This window comes from Lygodium microphyllum, chromosome 18 (assembly GCF_053477565.2).
Source record: "Lygodium microphyllum isolate KBCC chromosome 18, Lygodium_microphyllum_v1.1.10, whole genome shotgun sequence".
In the NCBI taxonomy this organism is placed as follows: Eukaryota; Viridiplantae; Streptophyta; class Polypodiopsida; order Schizaeales; family Lygodiaceae; genus Lygodium; species Lygodium microphyllum.
Genome location: NC_141152.1, coordinates 65,792,755 through 65,814,822, shown reverse-complemented (window position 1 = coordinate 65,814,822; position 22,068 = coordinate 65,792,755). Strand labels below are relative to the sequence as shown.

General features: G+C 45.7%; 1 protein-coding gene across 2 annotated transcripts in view; it reads left to right on the top strand.

The window, feature by feature from the left end:
* Window positions 1-22,068, top strand: part of LOC148020972 (ABC transporter B family member 19-like) — a 174,099-nt gene that overhangs the window by 97,477 nt on the left and 54,554 nt on the right. The gene's annotated exons all lie outside the window — the stretch shown is intronic.

The window sequence follows — 22,068 nt, the reverse complement described above, 5'->3', positions numbered from 1 at the left end:
CTTTGCATACCAAGCTCTAGGAGCTTGTTTCAAACCATACAACACTTTTTTTAGCTTGCAGACCAAGTGTTCCAAGCCCTCAACTGCAAAACCAATGGGCTGCTGTACATATACTTCCTCATGAAGTTCCCCATGTAAAAATGCAGTTTTAATATCCAACTGATGCACAGTCCATCCATAATGAGCAGCCAAAGCAACCATAGACCTGATGGTCGTCATATGGGAAGTAGGAGCAAATGTCTCCTCATAGTTTATGCCTTTCTTCTGTGCATAGCCTTTGGCTACAAGCCTTGCCTTGTATTTATCAATGGATCCATCTGCATTCCGTTTCAGCTTGTAGACCCATTTTGTTCCAATGGCTTTCTTCCCAAATGGCAAAGACACCAAATCCCATGTTTGATTCTTAGTGATAGAATCCAATTCAGCTTTCATTGTTGCCATCCAATGCACACTCTGTTGTGCATCTTCAAAACATTCAGGCTTTTCTTCATCAAGGGTGCTTGCTGCCATAACAAACTCCATGGTATGTGCAGTATCATGCATATGAGCTTGCCTTCTAGTACGACTAGCCATGAGTGCATCCAGATGACTATCTTTCATAGTCTGTAAATACCATCTAGGCATTTGTCTTGCCTCCTGACTGTGCATAAGCTCTTACTGAATTTCAGTTTCAGCACTTTGCTGAATATTCAGATCAGCCAATGGTTGATTTTCTGCATTTCCCGAAGGAGTAGCTGGCTGAACATTGAGTTCACTTGCTGAAACTCCAGCTGAATCACCAAATGTAATGGGCAGCAGCCCTTCAAATACATCATGGGCAGCCTGATATGTATCTAAACCAGCCAAGGACAATTCTGATTTTTCATCAAATAGTACATCCCTACTGACAAACACCTTTCTCGAAACAGAATCATAAAGTCTGTAGCCTTTGCTCTCACTGCTATATCCCATAAAAATGCATTTAACAGCCTTGTTATTCAACTTTTTTTTGAGTACCTTTGGAATATGTGCATATGCAAGGCACCCAAAGTACGAAAGTGTCCAACAGAAGGTTTCCGGCTGTTCCAAGACTCAAAAGGTGTAATTTTCTTCAATGCTTTGGTGGGGCATCTGTTCAAAACATGGCAAGCACACATGACGGCTTCCATCCAAAAACTGTGAGGTAAGCTCTTTGCCTTTAGCATATATCTAGCCAATCTCCATGAGTGACCAATTCTTTCTCTCTGCAACCCCATTCTATTGTGGAGTATAAGCAGTAGTGTACTGATGGACAATGCCCTTTTGCTTCAAAAAGGAATTCGGCATAGAGGACATGTTTTCCCCCCCTCGGTCCGAACGGAGAGTCTTAATGTTACAACCAGACTGGTTTTCAACAAGTGCAATAAAAGCCAAGAATGCATTATACACTTCCAATTTTTTGACCAAAGAGTAAACCCAACAAAATCGAGTAAAGTCATCAATAAAAGACACAAAATAGTAACATCCTCCCAATGACTTTGTTTGCATAGATCCACATACATCTGAATGCACTAACTGCAACCTGGCTCTTGCTCTAAAAGCAACATCACGGAGAAATGAAAAACGATGCATTTTTTCCAAAATACATCCTTCGCACAAGTGCTTAGGAGGTCTCTCTAGTAGAGGTAATCCATCTAGCATCTGCGTACGTTGTAAGAGCATCAAGTTGCCAGAGTGCACATGTCCCATCCTAGCATGCCATAACTCTGCCTGTACCATAGCAGGAGTAAGAGTGGATGTCAAATACGTTGACTGATCAACTGAAAGAGCATCCAACTCGTATAACCCATGACATAAAGTGTCTATCAAGACCAAAGTCACGTGTTCTTTGTCTCTCACCATGTATCGGTCATCATTAAATGTGACCTGTAATCCACAATGTGCCAAAGAAGAGATAGAAAGCTAATTCTTCTTTATGCCTTGCACAAATAAAGCATCCTGTAGGCGGAGAATAAAGCCATCAAGGGCTGTGAGCACAATCTCCCCAATACCTCTAACAGGGTATGATGCATTGTTGGCACACTGTACAGACTTGCCAACTGGAGCTGCATGAACATATGCAAATAGATCTTTGTGAGATGTAATATGCCTAGAAGCAGCACTGTCAAAAAACAAGTGCCTGCATTCTCAGTAGAGTTGAATGCTCGATCTGCCCAAGAGGTGTCATAACTGCATGTTAAAAACAATAGTCCCTTGTCTGCAACAAAGGATGCGGACTCAGTAGCAGTGGAAGGAGCATCAGAAACAAACATTTTTGACTCCTTTTTCTTCTCTTTGGCAATGCGCTTTCTGTACTCAGTGATATAGTGGCCCGGCTTCTTGCAATAATGACGTTTTCCCTTTTTGGCTTGCGTGCCCCCTTGTTTTTTGTTTGCTTGTGATGTGCTAGAAGTCCCAGAACTTTGCGGAGCATTTTTCACTTGGCTGCCTTTGCCATTCTGTCTAGCCATAAAAGCGTGCTCAGAGGCTATAGCATCCACACCACTATTCCTCCGTGTTTGCTCCTCCTTTAGAAGCAAACTGACTAACTAAAGAAAAGTGATGGCTACGCGGCAATCCTCATGGTGAGGTTTAAGGACGTATGAAAATCCAAGTACGAAGGAGGTAATGAGTTCAAAGTGGTAGATATCATCTATGTATTCGAATTGTTCAAGTGATCCTGAATAGAATCACCTTCATCCATTTTCAACGTCACCAGCTCTTTCTTTAAGAAAGAGATGTGAGTCTCATTCTTGCTTGCAAACATTTGCTCCAAAGTTAGCCGAGCTTCTCGTGAAGAAGTTGATGTTTGAAAATGGGGGATGATTGACCGCTGAACTGCCAATACAATCAGTGACAAAGCCTGTGCATTCCTTGTATCCCATGCTTTTTGAGCTGCTATTCTTTGGGCAAGTGGCTGAAGTGGAGCAGGCTGAGGTGCCCGTGGTGTACGTCCTCCTGGAGGAGGAGTAGCTGGAGCCACAACTTCAGGTCGAGCTTCTTCTCCACTGACATAATCCCAAAGATTTTTGGCCACAAGTACATTCTTAATCATGAAGGACCAAAGTGAATAGTTATTTCCATCCAATCTGTCCTCCTTGGATACATAGGTGAAAACATCTCCTCCTTGATTTTCCATGATTTTTCAATTACCAAAAAAAATGCAAAGAGCAATGTCGAAGCAGAACTTCACTGGAAATCTGAAAATTTCCAAAAATTGCAGGAAATAACTTTCTGCAATTAGTGTATAGAGTTGCACTCTATCAAAATTGTCTGCTATGCACGTAGTCCAACGTGCAATCAATGTTCAGCAACATTGTACCAGAAAAATCCCCAAAATTTGCTTGCCTCAGGTTTGACAAAACAGTCTGTCAGTGACTGTAATTGCAGTGCGTATGCCAATGTTCCCAGCAAACATAAAAGCCCCAAATTTTTTATGAATATGCCCAGAAATTTGCATTGACCGTGTCCTTGACACGTATTTTGAATTCTGTGCCTGTGTAGTGGGAATCCTCTCTTCTAGAAACTAATTCTGGTAGAAAGAAGGTATAAAAAAGATTTAAAAATTACCTTGGAAACAATGAATCGTCGCTGACGACAGGTGGGTGTGGGAGTGGTCAACGTTGCTGACATCACAGGCGAGCTGGCGTGGCGGTGCAGGGATCAGATGTCTGGGGCATCGTAGCTGACAAAGCTGTTGTTGGGCGGCGCAGAGGAGAGCTGGCGACTGAGACGGACGTTGGCTATCGTGACGAACAGCATGGGGCGCAGTCGACGGGCGAACAGGAAGTGTCAGGTGGGTTCGCTGGTCAGGGGCGTAGCTGCAGGTACAGGTAGGCTGGTGGGCTCCCAGAGTGGCACACAGGTGTTGCAGGCAGCGCTTCTGGCGCTGGTTATTGCTGACGGAGCTGGCAGTCAGCTGACATACAGCAGACTGGCGGGTTGCCCTTTCAAGAACAGGCAGCATCGAGGAAACTTATGGGCTGTGTGATGCAGCCTGACAAAGCTGGCTGGGCGCAGAGCAAGAACTTGAGACCTGAGCAGAAGCTCCCAGAGGTTGAGCAAAGCTGAGCTGAATCTGAGCTGAGTAGAGCAGAGCAGAACCAATGCTCTGATACCAAATGTGAGAGAGGATGGCAAGATTGAAGCTCAGCACAGAAAGCAGTAGACAGTAGAGATTGAAGCACAACACCCAATGCAATAGATTGAAAGAGTGCAAAGCTGAAAGTACAAGGTACAACCCTTAAACCTTAGGGTTGTAGGGGGGTGTTCACACCCGAACACAGTAAGTGCCCATAAGTGTGTGTCATAATCACGTAGGAAATAATACCATAAGTCTGGGGGAAAAAACCTCTCTTACCGAGAGTAAAAAGTGCCCCAGTGTCCTACTGATCACTGACACTCCAATGTGAGCGTAGGCGTAAGTGAGGCGTGAGTGAAATCCCCAACACCCTAGGTACCGGACAGTCTGCCCTTTGCTCACCCATCTAAATGCCAGGTGGATGCCCCACTCCAAGCTAGAGTCTGGGTCTGTGAGGAAACCAACCGACTTTCGCCAGTTGATTTTCACTTCCGCTGCAGAACAGAATACGTTAAGGGCCAGCCTCACTCTCTCCAACATCAACTCATCGTCCTCTATGTAGAGTGCTGTATCATCTGCATACTTTGAGTTTAACAACTCAGTCTCCTCTCTCACTGGAAGTCGGAGGCCGCGTAATCCACTCACACGTGACGTGAGGAAGTGAGACATCATCTCTACAAAGAGTAGAAACAGGTATGGGACTAGGGGGACAGCCCTGTCGAACCAATCTCTCCGGCTGAAACTCCTCCCCTTGCCTTCTGCCTACGAGAATCTTGCTGGTCGCTGATCTGTAAAGGGCGGAGACCTTGCGAATCCAAACCTGGGGGAATCCCAACCTCACAAGAGTAGTACGGCCAGTCTTTGTCCACTGTGCTGAGTCCACTGTGTCGCCTCTCAAAGAAGGTAAATACATTGTCTAGGATGCTCCTATCTTGGACAAAGCCTGTCTGTGTGTCATGGATGATGTCTGGAAGCACGATGCGTAGTTGCCTACCAATCATCTTTGCCAGTTTTTATAAGCCACTGACAATAAGGTGATCGGTCTCCCCTTTGCCCTACTAGTCCTCTAAAGCCTCCAGGTTGTTGAAGTCTCCTCCAATGATCCAGGAGGCCACCTCTGGGAGTCCATCCGGGATCTCCACCCAGAACCTGCTGCGTGTCCTAGCCTCCGTAGGGGCATAGACATTGAGGACTCCAAGGCACGAGTCCCCAATATCCAATCTGATCCATAGAACCCTCCTTGCCACTATTGTCCCGTGATCTCGTACACAGGCGGTGAGACTCGGGCCAATAGAGGTGCATACGTCTCCACTCCTGCCGTGGGCACCTATGGCATGTTCCCAGTAAGTGTGCGAGCTGCCCAGAAGTACCTTCCCTACCCATTGGACCTAGGTGGGGGTGAGCTTGTGCTCCTGTAGAAGTAAGATGTCGATCCGTCCGGCAAGGGCAGGCTGTAGCTTGTGCCGAACAATCAACTTCTTGGAACCACGTGCTCCATTGTAGTGGAGACTATTCACATTCCAGGATGCAAGGTGTAAGCTTATGGGAAAACCTGTGACTCTGATCGAACAGGCATCTGTTCAGTGTGGAGGCTGCTGATGAGGAGGAGAAGCTATGAGGCCTGTAAGTATGCTTTGCTGCCGGTCTGGACGGCGAACTCCAGTCCCCCATGGTGACCCTTGGCCGGGCCATAGGGGTGATAGATGCTCTAGGTGGTACTATCAATGCATCTATCAGCCATGCTGAGAGTTGTGACTTTGTACACTGGTAGAAATAGGCCACTTGTGCCAGGGGCCACTCGATCACATCCCTTAGAGCTCTCCACTGTGGAGGGGCTCGAAAGATAATGCTTAAGTGTGGGACCTCGGCACCAGCCCACCAGTTAATGTCCATCATGCAACCAGGCCACTGCTGTGCAAATAGTGCTAGTCCTTTTTCTCCCATCCACTGGGAGATGTGGTCTACCACCTGACTCTTCAACTCTTCCTCTATTTGTGTAGTTGTCCACTCCCCTAAGTGAGAGGACTGAAGAAAAAAGGCGTAGTTTGGTCCATTCGATGGTGCTAGGAGATGGACCTTGCCCCTCCTTGACTTACAAACCACGAAGATCCCCACCTCTAGAGATAGTGGGAACTCTCCGCGCTCGGCAACTCTCACGTAGGACCATGGGCCATTGCGGAAGAACTCCTGTGGCAATATTTGTGCCTATCTCAGAAAAGTGTGACGCGTGGTAGGCGCGAATGAGCTGGTGGGTATATGGAAGGGGGAAGACTGCTGGTGCGAGGAGGATGTTGGCGTATGCGGCTCATCACCTCCTGTGCGAGGAGGGGGGTTGGGTCTGGGGAGGATCACCTGAACCGGGTGCGGATCAGGGGGGGGTGCTCGATAGGGGAGGTGGTGGGGGGGATGAGGATTGAGGGATGGTGGGATGGACAGAGGTGCACGATGGGTATGGGGGGCGGTGGTGGCCCCTGGAAAGGCATGGAAAGGGGGGGTTGTGGGCGAAGGTCAGTGGGAGGGGGGGACATGGGATGTGGGTGTGGGGGCTATGGGAACTCGGGTTGGGTAGTTTGTGGTGCGGGTGGTGGATGTGGGGGGACTGCGGTCCTACCAGGTGGGGCGGGCACGGGGGGTTGTGGAGTGCTCTGTCGAGGGGGCGATGCTCGCCTACCTTCTCCCTGCTATTGAGGCTGGGTCTGAGGAGCTGGCTGTGCCCCCCCTTGCGGTCTCTCTCTCTGTAGTCTCTGGACCCATGTTAAGCCATTAGCATCCACCTACGGGCCTGTTGGCGGAGCCGCCTCGGCTCCTAAACATGTACAAACTACTGCCTGATGCCCAAAGTCGTGGCAGCGCAAGCCCTGGCTGCCCCGTCACAATGACCTACTGCCTAAAGGAGTGCCCGCCCGCCTCAATCTCTAGGAACTCTTGGATATTCTTGATCTCTTTCACTGCTACTTGTACCTTTGGGACTCCTGCTGTTGTCATTGCATCTGCGAAAGACACGGAAAGGACAGTGCCGAAGAGCCGTCCAAAGTCTTCTACCAACTGGCGATACTCTATCGCCAGGCTGAGGAAAAGAAGGGTGACCGGGTGTGCCAAAGAAACCTGTTGTGGAGTGCAAATGCCTCCAAAGTAAAGCTACTATACCAATGGACCATGTATATGACCCCCTTCGTGGACACATAGTGTGAAGCGGTAAGTAACTCGCGAGCTGCGTCTGCAGAACTGAGCCTGACCATGAAGATCCCTTGGCCCATTAGGACCGTCTCCAGGATCTGCGCTGTGCCGATGCGCAGCGTGGAGTGAAGCCAGTCCCGAAGCTGGGCCCCCTGGCTGGGGAATGTTCTACTATGTGAGCATGAATCGCGGTTTCCTTTAGCTCCAACTCCTTAGCTTGGACAGCTAAGAGCTGCTCCTCAGAGAGGACGACACGCAAGGTGTTTGACTGGGGGCACTCGTTGAGTGCGCCGGCGTCTAACCAGAGGTTTCCATTGCGTGACCCTTCTGAGAAAAATACCAATCATGTCGCGGTGCTACCCGAGGGGGGGAAGTTGCTACAGGAGAGGGAGCAATAGGAGGGTGGGGGGGAACAATGGCGAGGGGGGGGTGTTGGACACTGCGGACGAAACTGAGATCGCTGATGGAGGCAGCGTGCCGGGGGGGGGGGGGGGGGGGGGGAGCAGGGCAGGGGGTGGGTATGGCGGGGATAGCATGGCGGGCGGGGGGGAAAGACGGATAGGTGGGGTGGGCTGTCGCGAGCCATCGGGGCGGGTTGTCGTGAGCCGACGGGGCGGGGGGGGGGGGGGGGGGACTCAGCGTGGGGGAGCGAGCTGACGTAGTGGGCGTTGACAATGATGCAATTGATTTGGGCGGGCGCGAACAGACGTGATGGGGGGGTCAGCTTGCAACGTGATGGGAGTGAGCGATTAGGAGTTTTTTTGCCTATCCAAACTCTTGATAGAGTCTCCGCTGTGAATATGTCTTGAAGGTCTACAATATGACTACACCTCGCTATCTAAATGTACCCAGCTATTGTATTAACAATCATCTCCCATCTATGGCAATATTCTTAGGTCTATTGCACCTGTGAGTAATCTAAAGCGGGGATCCTGCTTAGATATTATCTAACGATGGGGAAAGAAAGGATCCCTTAAAAATCCTCATAGCCACATGCTAGGGCTTTATTTATGACCCAGTCTGCAGCTCCCCAGGTCACCATTGTGGTCTCTGTTATGCATTATTTTGAGTGTGCTCCTCCATACGTCCAGGATCCTGGGCTCTAGGACAGTTCCATAGGTGTGATGATTTTAGCATCGTACTCATGTCATTGGGTCTCCTCTGGCTCACTGCACCTCACACATGCTACTAGGTCCCTGCCATATCCAAGCCAATTGTCAACTACTAAGCTCCTATGAACTAGAAGCCAGATGAAGAGAGATATCTTCCTAGTCCTAAGTTGTCATGTAGCCTCCTCCAAAAGTCACCTAGAAATTGGTCTAAGTTATCCTCTTTGTGGCATCAGAAGGTAGCATCTGGTTGTGCTCTGGTCTTGCTATTTAAATCCTCCTTCCTAACTTGGTAGTGTAGCTAAAGGAGGCCATGTCACATGGCCTATCAGGAAACGGATCCCTCTACATCCACTCTCCTAGGTCCCATTGTAATCTCTGTAGAGGCCTCCTCTGATAAGCCCAACATCTCCATCCATATATTGGGCAGGTGGTCGGGTTTGGGTTGATGTACCACTTTCTCTCGTAGCGTGCCACTACTTTGATCCTTTGTTTGGAGCATCGAGTGAATGTCTTTTGGTCAAAGTCCTCTCATTGGAGGTGGCCATTTTCCTCAACCATAAAAGTGAATATCTTGTCTTTGTTAGTTGCAATGACCACTAAAAGAACGTTCCCTCTAGAGAAGAGATTGATTGAGGCTTGATTTGTCCTCCAATTTGGTGGAGCTCCCTCTATTAGAGCCTTAGTCATAGCTTTGGCTCCCTTGAGACCTTGTAGTCCCTATCTCTGAGTCTCCTGCGGTAGCTCCTAGAATGCAAACTAGTCTCATTGACATAGTGAGTTGTAAAGAGAATCTCCCCAAGATCAGTTTGTCCTCTATCTAATAGATAGAGTGTGGCTTGATTTTGTTCCCAAATAGTGATTGAAGAGGAGAGGTTGCCTCCTCTTCTCTTTGGCTATAGTCGAGGGAAGTTAATGAAGGCCCAACAATATAGATCTCCATGCTTTGATAATGGCAGTTGCAAATTTGGCCTCAGAGATCCTCCCTAAGTCTCTACTCTTGATCTCCTCAAAAATCTAGTCAATGCTGGATTGCCGTGATCCTCCATGTGTAAGTTTCATCAATTGAAGCCTCCCTATCAGAAGTCTCTTTCGAGACTTTGCACCTGGAAGTAGAGCCCTAACAATGAGCTTAGCCAATAAGGCTTCGCTTTGGCTATCTAGGTCTATGATCCCCAATTCTCCTCTGGATCTTGTTTGTATGATGAGAAGTGAAAATGCCATCCTTGATACCCTTAGTGCAGGTGCCTATTTTACCTTCCTTACTCAAAGAAGACAAACTAGATGATTCAAACTATTTGTTGTGGTCATGTAAGGTGGAGTGCATACTCAATACCTTTGATCTTTGGGAGCTTGTTTTTGATCCTATGCCCGTCCTAAGGAGGATCTTGCAGATGGGACTTCTATGGACCATGCATCCCTATGGGATTGACTCAACTCTCGAGCTAGATTCTTTCTCTTTGTGAATTTGCAGGATTTTTTCCTTGTGCATGTTCATAGGTTGAAGACTGTGACAGAAGTGTGGAAGAAACTTCTTTGTATCAACATGATGTTTTTCCACAAGATTCCCTTGAGAAGAAGTTGCGGATACTCAGTATTGATAACTCCTCTTCCATGAAGAAGCACATCACTAAGATGGAGGACATGAGAGGTGAGCTTGCCTCTCTTGGTCGAATGATACCCTCTGAAGAAATGACTGTGATCCTTTTGACTCAAGTGCCATCTCCTCAGTTTGATGTCTTCTACACTAGTCTTATTACCTTGAGGATCCATGAGGCACCCTTATAGGAGGAGCTTTCATCGCTTGTCTTGGAGTATAATGAGCGTCTTAGAGAGGTTGGGGCCAGTGGTTATGGCTCCACCAAGGCATTTGCTGTAGGTATAGGTGGAGGGAAGAAGAAGAAGAAGAAGAAGAAGGCCAAGGAAAAGAAGCAAGAGGGCAAGAGGGATGAGAAGAAGGAGAAGAAGCCAAGTGCCCACACTATGGGAAGGGCACTCATCTCGAGGAAAAGTGTTGGTAGAAGTAACCCCATTTGAAGCCGAAAGAGAAGGATTTGAAGGATTCGAAGGCCACCCCAACTACGATAGAGTATCTTTGTGCATATCTTTGCCAAGGAGGATACAACTCTTGCTTCTTCCGCACAGGAGAAGCCTTGGCTCATGGACAAGGGGACCTCTTCTCACAGAGACCTATAGACAAGATTGGCTTCAAGACATGAGTGCCAGAGGGGGCATAGTCTCACCATTGGTGACAACTCCACATTCCCATTCAAGGATTGGAGAATATTCCTTTATTGCTAGAATGGCACTCTTCTTCAACTAGAGTCCTCTATCTATGGGATTTGGGTTTTAACCTATTGTCTATTCATGGTCTTATATGGCTAGGTATCCATGTTGTCTTTACACAAGATGTAGTGACCATGGAGGATGCTTCTGCAAGTGCCATTTCTTTGGATTGGTTCACAGGAGGGTGGGATTTATACTCTCATAGCCTTAGCCATGAGGTCTTCCCACAAGCTTGGGCTGCCTTGGCATGCTTGTTATGGTCATCTGAACATTGATGCTATATGATGAGCTTCTTGGAAGAAGATAGTGGAGGGACTTCTAGATTTCCATCCTATTCAAACTTTATATCCTAGTTGTTTGAGGGGTAAGCAGCCTAGGTAGCTACATCCACAGGTCGCCACTAGGAGGGCTTCTACATCTCTTAAGTTGGTACACACCAACCTTTGTGGACTGATGGACATAACTTCCCTTGAGAAATCCAAGTATTTGATGCTAATTGTAGATAATTTCAATCGTTGTGTGTGGCCTTATTTTCTGGAGGACAAGAGCGAGGCGTACTCCTAATTTTGCAAGTGGAAGGTGTTTGTAGGGAAGCAAACTACTTCCAAAGTTCATGGCATATGAGCCAATCATGGTTGAGAGAGTTTATGTCTAACCTCTTTTCTCAGTTTTGTAGGATCATGGTATTTGGGTGGAGTATTCCCATCCAACCACACCATCAGAGAATGGTGTGGTGGAGCGTGCGAGTCACACCATACTTAAGATGGCCCACTAATCAATGTTGGAGCATAGGGGTCTTCCTCATTTCCTTTGGGATCAGGTGGTGGCTACTGTGGTTCACATTAGCAATTGCTCTTCGACTTCTACGTTACAAGACATGACTCCATACGATGTTTTCTTTGGGAGGAAGCTTTCTGTGTCTAACTTTTGCATCTTTGTGTTTGATGCATTTGTCCATGTGGACAAGAAGAAGGGGAAGACAAAGCTTGAATCAAAGTCTAGGAAGCTCATCTTTGTGGGCTACAACATTACCATGAAGGGCTATTGGCTCTACGATTCAACAATATAAAAGATTGAGGTGAGTAGAGATGTGATCTTCGATGAGGCTGTGGCCTCTGAGGATCCTATTGATGGTTCTATTGCAGGTGATTCTTCATCATCGAGTGACCCTCCCCCACCCTCAGTTCCTCTTGTCCCTTCCTAGTTGCCTCTTAGCACCCCTTCTTTGTCTTTGGCTCCTCCTCCTCCTTCACCTTCTACATCGGCTTCCTTACCACCTTTGACGGATGCGACTATTTCTTCGTGGAGTACTTTTACCCCTTCAGCCTCCCCTTTGGAGTCTTCTAGGGGTGCTCAACCGTTAGAGGGGGAGCCTTCTTCAAATGAGGAGAATTTACCTTCCCTTAGTGAGGGGGATTCCCTTCCATAGACAAGTGCATTACAGATAGCAAAGGCTACTTAGTCTCCCTTGTAGTAGGACGAACCTATTTGGATTTCTCTTTGGTATAGGTGGCTCATGTAAGATTCAGGTGTTTCTCACTTTCTTGCTCCTTCTATATTGGTCCACGAAGATCGGTTCGCTTATAGGCCTAGTGGGATCGTTCACTATGTTTGAACTATGTTTTTATGTCATAGATTCTTCATGACAGGAGCCTACTATGGTTGAGGAGGTTCTTGCACAAGATATTTGGTGTCATGCTATACAGAAGGAGCTCGATTCTATCGAGCGAAATTAAACTTGGGAGTTGATTTCATGTCCATGGCAGTAGAAGGTGATAGGTGTGAAGTGGGTCTATAAGACCAAGTACCTTGCAAATGGTTTCCTTGGACAAGCACAAAATTAGGCTTGTTGCCTAGGGTTTTGCTTAGAGAACATGTTTGGACTATTTTTGAGACTTTTGCATCTAGGGCTTGAATGTTTACTATTCGAGCTATCTTGGCTCTTGCAGCTTACCACTGCTAGCTTGTTTATCAGATGGACGTAAAGTTTGTCTTCTTGAATGGTGTCCTTGAGGAGGAGATTTATGTTTCCCAGTCTCCAACTTTTCTTGTGGAGGGAAAGAAGGACCATGTCTACAGATTGTGAAAGGCCCTCTATGGCCTAAGGCAAGCTCCTAGAGCTTGGTACCAACAAATTGAATGATTCTTTCCACAAAATGGCTTCCATCGATTAGCTCATCACCCCAACCTATGCGACCAGGTTGAAGGTGATAGGTGTGTTTTGATCATATTGTATGTGGATAATCTTATCATCATAGGGAGCTATACTCAGGTGGTTGATTGGACTGACAAGAGTTTGACATGATAGATGTTGGGATCCTATACTTCTTCCTTGGATTGGAGATATATCAGATGGCGCATGGTATTTTTATTTTCCAACCTGAGCTTCTTTTAGAGTTTGATATGGCTGATTGTCAGCCTATTTCATGCCCCATGGACCAAGAGTCCAAAAGCTTTCGGTAGTAGATCTCCTTACAAATGCCACCCATTATAGGTGTCTTCTTAGCTCTCCCATATGGGTTATTCACACTCAGCTAGATATTTCTTTTGTTGTGGCTTTGTTGTGTTCTTTCATGAAGATTCCCACTCAAGAGCATTGGAGAGTGGCCTTGTGCGTTCATTGTTATTTACATGGGGCTTGATCCTATGGGATTATGTATAGAGGGGGGTTTACTCTCTTTGGTTGGAGTGACTCTGACTGGGTAGGTGATGTGAATTCAAGATGGTCCACTACAGGTTATGCCTTCTCCCTTGGATCGGGAGCTATCTCATGGAGCAGTAAGAAGCAATCTATTGTGGCCCTTTCTTCTACATAGGTAGAGTATCATGCATTCTATTCTATAGCTAAGGAGGTAGTTTGGCTTTGCTGCATGTTGGTAGAGATTGGCTTTGCCTAGCCTGGACTTATGGGGTTGTGTGTGGACAACTAGAGTGCTCTAGCTTTGGCAAAGACCCTATGTCTCATGCTTGCACAAAACACATTGAGGTTTAGTATCACTATGCGTGAGAGCGGATCGTGGATTTTGAGTTAGCGGTGACCTACTATCCCATGGCGAACAATGCAGTGAATCTCTTCAGGAAACCTTTACCCTAGGATTCTATGCTTCATCACATGAGGTTGTTGGGTCTTTAGACACTCCTAGGATCAGAGAGGGGGTGTTAGCTTGCCTATGATAGTCATGTCAATCTGTCATCTTCTAGTTGTGAGCTCCTGTCAGAGTTTGATGGAGACATAGGAGCTTTAGCAGTTTTAGGCGCATTTCCTTCAGTTGTTGGCTTCCTGTGTGTATTTCTAGGTCAGTTTTTTCTTTTTCCAGTCTGTCTCTATTTGCCGGCCATTGTTCTTGCCATCAAGGATTTTTCTGTGGCCACTTGCTATTTTTTTGGCATTCTCTAGAGTACAACCAGCATTAAAAGGTTGGCAAGCATTTATGGCACCTACAGGTGCAGGTTGGCGAGTTTTTGGCATTCTTGGCTATTTATAGCAAACCTTCCCACTTAGCAGATATACGCTCTCTCGAGTCTTCATTCCTTCATATGCCGGTGCACACTCCAACACTCCGACTCTCCATGCTTGATGCTACCATCGTCATCAGCTTGATTTGATGCCCTCATTGATGCTGTGGGTTGCATGCAAGGACTGATAAATCCATACCCTTTGCATCAGCATTCTTCTTTGGTCGATGCAATTTTCTTCATTCATATTTTGCTCTCTGTGTGTGTGTGTGTGTGTGTGTGTGTGTGTGTGTGTGTGTGTCCCATTGTACTCCTACATAGCTAGACATGTACTATCTCATCCTCCCATTGTACCCCTATACGAGCACTATTTGGTCTTGTACACCATCTTGGCTTCTTTTATAGTATATCAGTTCTAGCACATCACATTTTGATGCCTAGTGATGATCGACATTGCACACGATTTTGTCTCGTAGGCCAATTAGGGCCTCGGAAGATGTTAATATATATTTCTTTCTTTCTTTGTTTCTCTCTGTGTTCATGTTTCTCTTCCGTTGTACGCTCTCATAGATGCCTATTAGGCCACCCTTGTTGCAAGCGTAGTCATCCACATAGAAATTTTCAATCCTAGAGAAAGTACCTCCTACTACCCTATCTCTTCTAGAGAACTAGAGAGAGCCTACGGATCTACCAAACTTTGCTATGAACCATGGATTCTAACCATTGATCTGAGATAAGAGCTCCTCCTTGGTAGCTTGCTCTCCTCCTCTAATAGTTTTTGTGCATCTTCCTCTACTATTCTTTAAAGCCTCCATCATATTAAAGTTACCCCCAACTATCCACACCAATTGACCTAAGGTAAGATACTCACCAAGGATAGTCCAAACTATCTCTTGTCTTGTTGGCCATTGGGGGCATACGTGATCAACGAACCAATAAGTGCATCCTTCACTCTTATAAAGACCAACATGGCTCTCTTGAGAATTACGTTTCCCCATCCCTACACCGACTGGGTCCACTACTCCCTAACATATATGCATACTCTAGCCCATATCTTTGTGACTCCCACAATTGTTTCCCAATAAGTGTGATTCTATTGTGGCAATAACTTTGTACATCATTGAGATATCCTCTTTGCTGAGAGGTGGTTCTCTTGCAACATGAAAAAATCAATCAATGATCCCACTAATGCTCTATGCAAATCCTGCCTTGTACATTCCATGAGAGCGCCTTTTAGATTGGTGTGGCTCTATAGTCCAAACTGTGAAGAAATACCCTAATGCAGAAACATAAATGAAAGCATATGACAAAGCATAAACTCAAAAGAACACAATTAAGGTTAGGGTAACTCAAATACAATGAAGATAATGGAAATCTGAATCAATGATTGAATGCTGAATATACAATGCTCATGCAACAAACAAACTGTGGAAGAATGAAAACTGTACCCCAAACTCTCATGTCCTAAGGACTGAGGCAGAGCTGCTGAGTGGGAGAGTCTGTCATACTCTTGACAAATCTTGAAATGCAGCAAGGCAGCCTCCAAATGTTGAAAAGCAGCAAACGTAGCAGTATGTGGTCCTAGATTACTATTGGGCAAGCAGAGGAGAGAGAAAATTGCAAACACAGCAAGCTATTGAGGTGTGGTAGGCTGACTGTAGTAAAAATGTAGGTATGATGAGATGGCAGGATGACAATAGTAAAAACACATGTATGATGATGTGGCAATCCATATGGCTTTCGCAGATCACAAACATAGCAGTTCAGCAGTTCACTAGCCGTAGATGATGTGGCTGGTTAGCAAATGTGGCAGAAATCGATGTAGACTGCATGGTGCAGGCTGGAAATAGGTGCCAAATGGATGTAGACAGCAACGGGCAGCTTCGGCTGAGATCTCCACGAATGGGGTGTGGGCAATGAAAGCTATAGAGCGTGAAACGTGCAAAAACAAGATTGGGTTCAATGGAGGGCAGCCTACCTATTTATAGAAAGTTTCCGGATCTCGTACCATGCATTGTTTTAAAACTCTCTCGAACCATGCACCATTTTAGGGTTTTCATTAATTAAGCATTTTTGGGACTGTTTAAGTGGCTAATTCAGCATGTAATGCTTATGCTAGCTCAACACCCCCCTCAAGCCAAAAAACTGAGCTAGAAAGGAAGGTCAAATCCAAGGTTTTGAGAGTTTCTATTTCTATGGATTTTTACCCCAAGGCCTCCCACCCCAAAGCAGCCAAGGCATCTGACAAAGAGTGCATGGTGGCTACTGGGTGGCCTACCAAGACTATAGAGGTGACAAATATCTTACCAAGGAAGTCAAAGTGGTCACCTTAGAGAGGCCAAGGCATCATACAAAGGGTTCACGTTGGTTGTCCAATGGCCTACAAAGTCCTACAAAGGTGGATGGAACCATAGTGAACTTTGTGTGTATGTGTATGTGTGTTTATTTTTCATTTTTTTGCGTGATAAGTTTTGGAGCAAAAAGTAGAGGTGGTATTCAATTAAGTAATGGACAGGAGACTAGTAGTCAGACCCTTTTGAAGAGGTCAAATTGTGAAACTAATCAAATAGCTGAACGTAACATAGAAGTTGACACTTGAACTCATACAAAGTGGGCATAGTGGGCTGTGAGATCACTTGTTGCAGAAAATGGAAGTATTTCCTCGGTAGCTTATTTAGAAACAATGCGACCTAATCTTCCGAGGACTTGGGAGCCTTGGTGGTAGAGAACTCCACAAGAAGGCACCGATACTCAGTCAACTTGACTTTCAAGTCATCCCGATTAGTGATTTTAAAGTTTTGGAGCTCATGATCCAAATTGATGTGACAGATCCTATCTTAAGCTGCATAGCGGTCACTCAAAGTGTGCCCAACGCTCGGATGCTAAATCAAAATGCTGAAGTTATGAATGAAATTCAAGTAATAGACATTGCATCAGCTCGACAATTACAGAGGCATTTCTAGCCTTTTATGAGCAGACAAACTTGTAGGGAATAAATGCGGGATTGGGTTGGGGTTCCAACCCTTGCAAACGATCCCACAAGTTTTGGGAGTCAAGGACATGTCTCATCAGATTTGACTAAGTAGTGAAGTTCGACCTATTAAAATGAGTCTTATCATTAAAGGTATGCTTGGCTGATGAAGAGGAAAAACCATGAGGTGTCTGATAGGTGGAATAACGAGGTCTGGAGGGGGTTAAGTAGGAGGGGAAGGCAAGTGGGCAGAAATAGGTTGATAATGTCCAATGGGTACAGATTGATGTGGAGGCACTAGACCATGAAATTCCATAAAGTGTTGGTGGAGGTGGAAGCATCATGATATGTGAGCCCTATCTAGTGGCTGGTTGGGACAGAACAAAATGACCAAAAGGCCCACGAGGTAATGCCATGGAGGCAAATTGTGGTACCAACTGGTCCACACTTGGTGGTGGCTGAGTGACATTCCCAAGCTATGAAAAGCTCGAAAGTGTGGGGATGGGAGGATGAACCCCCATCACGGAGACACCACTTGGATGAGGAAAGTACATGGTTCTAAAAGGTGTGTCTAAAGGTAAAGGACCCCCGTGGCATGATGTGTGAAGGCATGAAAGGTGCACTTAATGGAGGTTGAAAGAAGGGTGCAGCGGAACTAGCGTGTGGGATGGATGGGAGATTAAATGGATTTGTCATTTGTGTAGATGTTAGGTTCCTTTTGCCCATTAAATGCAAATGATGAAAAAGATGAATCACTAGAATCAAATTGATCATTTTGTACTTTGTGCAAAATCATTAGACCAGTGCATCAAATCTAAAGGGAAGGTCTCAAATTTACTTTCAATTTGTTGTTGAGCTTGATACATGAGGATGAGATTGTATTCGGCTCATGAGATCTTGTATGGTTAGTGGAATCCATGGTAGTTCAAAGATTCTCCGGCCATGTGGGATGGAGAAGAAACCTGTGAATCTTACTCTGTCATGTGTCTTGATGTGCTAGGCTCGGGAGCATCACGATGACGTGGTGAAGATGTGTTCGAAATCATCTTGCATTCTTTTGTTCGTGCTTCTTGTGAAGGGCATTCAAATCGAAGGCGGAGGTTTCATGCAAGAGAACCTTGCTCTAATACCATGTGAAGAACTATCCTAATGTAGAAACATAAATGAAAGTGTACCACAAAGCATGAACTCAAAAGAACATAGTTAAGGTTAGGGTAACTCAGAGACAGTGAAGTTAGTGGAAATTTGAATCAATGATTGAGTGCCAAATATACAATGCTCATGCAACAAACAAACCGTGTAGGAATGAAAATTATACCCCAAACTCTCGTGTCTTGAGGATCGAGGCAGAGGTGCTGAGTGGGAGAGTGTGTCATACTCTTGATGGATCCCGAAATGTAGCAAGGCAGCCTCTTGCTGTCAGACAACAGCGAACACAGCAATGCATGGTGCGAGCGATTAGTGTTGGACAAGCAGAGGAGGGAGAAAACTGCAAACACAGCAAGCTGATGATGATGTGGCAAGCCGACCGCAGCAAAGATGCAGGTATGATGTGGTAGTCTGTACAGCAGGTATGATTACGACATGGCAGCAGTCGGAGATCACAAATGTAGCAGTTTAGTAGTTCACCAGTTGTAGATGATGTGGCTGATCAGCAAACACATTAGAAATTGATGTAGATTGCGCGATGGAGGTTGGAAATAGGTGCCAAATGGATGTAGACAGCAACGGGCATCTTCAGTTGAGATGTCCTCTGTGAACAGGGTGTGGGCAATGAAGCTAGAGGGCCTGAAACACCTGTAAGAACGAGATTGGGCTGAATGAAGGGAAGCCTACGTATTTATAGAAAGTTTTGGGACCTCGTACCGTGCACCATTTTAAAACACTCTCGAACTGCACACCATTTTAGGGTTTTCATTAATCAAGCATTTTGGGGCTGTTTAAGTGGCTAATTCAACATGTGATGCTTATGCTAGCTCAACACACACTTGTTTGTGCTGCCTCTTAGCAGGCACTCACTCAAGTATCCTCTCAACTAGCTCTATTGTAATCTATAATGGGGGGACATTGTTAGAATATGCATTTGAGTCTTCTATCTCCCACTCACTCTTGTGGATCTCCTAAGCTTCTCCCACCTAGTGGGTGTTGGGGACCTGTGACGGGATCAACTTTGGGATCTTTGCCTAGTAAGCAAAGAGTTGAGGAGACAATGGTGCGTTAGTGACTTGTTACATCTCCTGGGGGAACATTGGTGTCACTACATTTGTGGACTGTCACCTCTATTTATGGGGCTATTGCAATTAGGGGCTGTGAAATCTTTGGCTCTTGGATAACCAAGGAAGTGTTTATGGAAGCCATAAGAGGCTGAGGTGGTGCCGCATTGGCTGACAGACTAACGTCTGTGGCCTCTCTCCACAGTCCCTCCGCGTGTCTCTATGGCTGTTGGCCTCTCCACTCCTGCCATTGTCCCTTGATAGACTTTCTTTAGCAAGCAGAGTGGCGGTCACTAATCAGCTTCACCTAGTGGCCTTGCAGCATATCACCTCTTGTTGGACATTCTCTGAGTCATGCATTGGTTGGGTGAAGTGTCTCACCAAGGACTTTATTTGGTTAGGATGAGAGAGGAGCTTGGCCAAGGCAAAGGTAGCTTGGGATGTTATCAAATAGCCTAGATCCAGAGGTGATTTGGGAATCATTGACCTAGACTGCGAGAGTAGAGCCCTGATGATTATACTCATTATTAGGGTTCTTTTAGGCAAGGGACCTTGAGAGAAGCTACTTCCATGGATATGACAATCCATTACACCTGCACATGGAGGACCATAACAGCCTAGCATCCTATGGATCTTCTAGGATATTCAGGGCCAAAGATCCAAGGAGTTCATTTGAAGAGAACATGAGACCACCTGTTCACTTCAACCATCACTTGAGATAAGAGTCCAGCCACACCCTTGGACAGAGGCCCCATCTTGCTTGGGGAAGATTTCACTGTGTAGGTTGTCTCAACAGTGGGAGGAGTGGTTTTCTTTTTAACAGTGAATCTTCCCCATCTTGCTTGGGGAAGATTCACTGTGTAGGTTGTCTCAACAGTGGGAGGAGTGCTTTGCTTTTCAAGATTTACCAATGAGACTTCAAGACAGATTGCAGGGCCTTAGGGGTGCCAAAGCTATGTGGAGACAATGATAGAGGGAGTTCCTCCCAAGTGGACAGCTACATACACCTCTTATATATGGATAGGTCTCTTCTCAAAAGGTGACATTGAACATGTTGTGATTGTGACCAGAAAAAGAGGGTATTCACTTTTAAAATTGAGAATGGCCAACTTAAAAGAGAGGACTTGGATTAGGTGAAGTTTAGCTGCTCTCAGTTGAGGATCAGAGTAGTGGTGCATTGTGATAGGAGATAGTACATTAGGCCTAACCTAGTTGTTTGCATTGAGGATGGAGACACTTGGTCTACCAGAGGAGAACCCTATAGAGGTTACAGTGGGATCCAAGGGAATGGGTTTGGAAAGACAGGTGTTTTTCATACTTTGTATTTTTACCTCTTTGGGGGTGTTATTTATAGAATTGCATTTTCTAGGGAAAAGAATGGTGCCTTAGAGCAGGAGACTTATGTTGATCAGCCTTTAGGTTTCAGTGTATCCAACAAAGAAGATCATGTCTATCACTTGCATATGGCTCTCTATGGCCTCAAGCAGGCACCCCGGGCTTGGCATCAGTGATTGACCGCATATATGGTTTCAAGATATCATATCATTACTCCAACCTTTTTTTTTCGGTTGGGAAATGGCCTTGTTGTGTTCATCATCTTGTATGTTGATGATTTGTTTCTTACAAGTAGCCATATAGAGCAAGTTGCTTGTACAAGGGATGCTTTGGGTATTCACATAGAGACCTGAGGCAACCCAAAGGATCCTCACATTGCTATTTCTTTATCCACATTTGACTCCTTTGCCTTGAGAGACATGACACAATCACCCCCCAAAGATAGATAGCTCTATCCACATTTGTCTTCTCTGCGTTGAGAAACATGAAGGCATTGTCAGCCATAGACAGACAATGTAAACCAAGGGTGGGCTTGTTATAATGACTGCCCAACAATTTGTATGAATGATTGGCTCCATCTGATGGAAGCTGATGTAGTGGAGTACTGTCCTCCTTTCCTAGCTGGTAGAACTTTGGTGGTCAACTAGGTCTTGTTAGTGACAACCTGTATATTGTTTCTTGCTGGAGCTTCTCAGCAGCATGTACATTCATTTGTCATAGAGAAAATCTTTTGAATGGAGAATGAACGGTAGAGGTGTTTATGGATCAACCAAAAGAATACATGCACCCTTAGTATTTGAATTATGTGTGCAAGCTGAATAAAGCATTGTATGGGTTGAAGCAAGCCCCTCCAAGAGCCTGTTATGCATTGTATGGGTCTGATGACATTAGTCATCTATGTCCATGATCTGATCATTATAGAAGATGATGATGCTGGGATACAGAATGTTATGGCCATGCTGAAAACTGAATTTGATATAAAGGATTTGGAAGAGGAGGCTTGGGGATCCTCAATCTGGATTTTCAAAGTGAGGCCTTCCTAGGCAAGTTGGGGGTTAGGGCCTCACTCAGGGCAGATAGACCTGGGAGTCTCTCCTCCAAGAGGTCTTTGACGAATGTTGGCCACACTAGATGGAGATTGGAGGCATTCTTTGCAATGATATTCACTACAGTCCATACTACTCTTTCATGTTTCTCCTTCCTTTGCAGCCTTCTGTGCGTCTGGCACGAGTGCCTACACCTAGTTTGGAGTAGAGAACCTTAAATTGTTGGGGGGGATTGGAAGAACTAGGTGAAGGACATGGATGGATTGTAAGTTGCAACTCAGTGAGCACAATCATATTTAGTGGATGGCTTGGAAATCTGGCCATAGCCGGGGGAGGATAGTGCCTTGGATGATCTGGATTAAGACCCCCTCACCATGAGAGTGGTGCCAGAACAGCT